Source organism: Macadamia integrifolia, chromosome 5 (genome assembly GCF_013358625.1).
Source record: "Macadamia integrifolia cultivar HAES 741 chromosome 5, SCU_Mint_v3, whole genome shotgun sequence".
Lineage (NCBI taxonomy): Eukaryota > Viridiplantae > Streptophyta > Magnoliopsida > Proteales > Proteaceae > Macadamia > Macadamia integrifolia.
Window position 1 is genome coordinate 24215480 of NC_056561.1, and position 2336 is coordinate 24217815.

Below are 2336 nucleotides of genomic sequence, written 5' to 3' on the forward strand. Positions count from 1 at the left end.
AATCTAAACCATCTACTTCCTCCTTCTTAAAGTTATGAAACTGCATAATAATGTATAGAGTCATATATAATACACTTGTATTGACATACACGTGATGTGTGTCAATACAAAAGGGGTATTTCATTGACTAAGACTGAAAAATTTGACACATGACTAATCTAGACTTTATACTCTCTATCCAACAATCAGAATGGTCATATCATTTATCCACGATATGAATTAGTTTCACCAAGTACTTGTATGTATCTTAATTTTGATTTCAATTTGGCGAGAAAGATGAGGGGCCCTTTTGTGATCAAATTCCTAGAGTATGAAGCAAATTGGGTCAAATGACCCATGTATCAGATATTAAACTGACAAGAACAAGTACTACAATTGACCCCGCCAAAGGCCGACATGCTTAGGCCGCAGACCTTCCTGATCACCATCTTTCGCTATCTCTATCATGAATGAATAATAGGTTACCCCCCCAAAAAAAAAAAAAAAAAAAATCATGGATGAATGATATCTTTGCATTTCGGAGGGTATAATATAGGGGAGTCAAAATCCAACCCAAACCAGTTGGATTGATTGGAACTGATTGGATCGAATCGAAATTGAACCCCCATTAGGTGGTTTTGGTTGGGATTAGGATCTAGTAATCGGTATCTGATTGTGTATCGATCTCCATTGATACTGATCTGAATCGGTGGAACGTATAGCTAATGGTGTAGTGAGTAGTGACACATGGTAGTTGATACCAATAAAGATTAAAAATAAAAAAAAAATGGTAAAATTTACAAATCAGCCCATACAATACCAGTTACTAAGACCATGATTGGAATTTTTGGAGATCGGTAAAAATTCAGACTGACCAAATGGCTCAATACCTTGTATAATAAAAATACGGACCAAATTGGATTAAACTATATCAAAATTAGTTCAGCCTGATCAAAAACCAGATCGAACCAGCCAATTAACACCCTTGGACCGTAATATTACCAAGATTTGAAATCTTCTACTTGTGTACTCACACACTCAGCCTTTCAGAGGCCTTCCAATACACTGAGCAATGATTTCTTGTAGGAAAGTTGGTTAGAGAATTCTTGGAAAAACATTAGCTCCCTCATTAGTTCATAATCAAAAGATTTCAATCTTTTTTTATTGCGTGAATTATTATCATTAGATAGAGAAGGGAGGAGCCCTATGAGATGAACAACACATAGGGCTCGGGGTGGTGTAGGAGAGTATCCAGTTCTTAGATTGTTTCTTCTTCTCTCCCCTAATCTTGACTGTCCACATCAGCATGGTGACATCAGCATGGTGCATCGAGAGATTAAGGAGGGAGTTGCAATTAATTGCACATGTCAGGAACTAAAAACGGATCTCATCCCATTAGATCTGCAGCCGAACGAACCATCATCTCACTAATCATTGGCTACCGTTTTAACTACTCACATATGGTCGTTTCTATCCACAATTTTATCAGTCGCATCATCCTACAGCTAATGGCCCACCCTAGAATGACCTAGCACAAATGGTTCTCTCCCTACTCCACCATCTAGCCAACTTTTTCCTCGCTGGATCGGTGTTTGGACGTGAGGATATCATGACCTCGGTTAAACCGAGCCTCCCTCTATTCTAAGCCTAATCCAAAGTGGGCACTAATCAAATCGCCTCCTAGTTTACCACAGGATTTACATGATTCAAATTGAACCGAATAAATTATAAACCGTATAATCAAGTTTAAACTATACTAAACCCTATAGACTATAGTCATGTGTCATTTTTGAGTTGTGTAAAATTACTTTCTATGGGTTTCTTTGTTGAGTTGTGTAAAAAAATATTGAAAGGTACCGGATTTGATATTGTGGGATTATATCTTCATAAGGTTGTAATTTTCTTTCCAATCTTATTTGTTTTAGCAGGTTATTTGTACTCAAACTACAAATTTGAATTGAATTATCAAGACTATGTACAAACTGAATGAAACCTAATATATGAATCGAAATCAAATCTACTAACAATTATTTAGGTTTTTTTTTAATTTTTTTTTATTTGTACATATTTTATCTTGAATTGAACTAGAAAATCGAGATGACACCTTTATCATAGCATTCAGATAGTGAAAGTGTTTATCATTCCCTAATAATTTATCATTGTGTTTGTTTTAAGGGCTTCAATTGCTTAACTGAAAACCATTTACTAAAATCAAATGGAACCATTTAAAACAAAACGGATAAAATGTTTACTAATCAGTCGTTTTATTAATTATTTCAAAATTGATCTGTTCTATTTGATTTGAATAAATATGCTCTGGAATCAATTATTCATACTAAACCGACTAAAAAACTAGT

General features: G+C 34.8%; 1 pseudogene; it reads right to left on the reverse strand.

Moving 5' to 3' along the window:
• Nucleotides 1-271: 271 nt before the first annotated feature.
• On the reverse strand, nucleotides 272-398 carry LOC122080551 (annotated as a pseudogene).
• Between the last annotated feature and the right edge of the window lie 1938 nt (nucleotides 399-2336).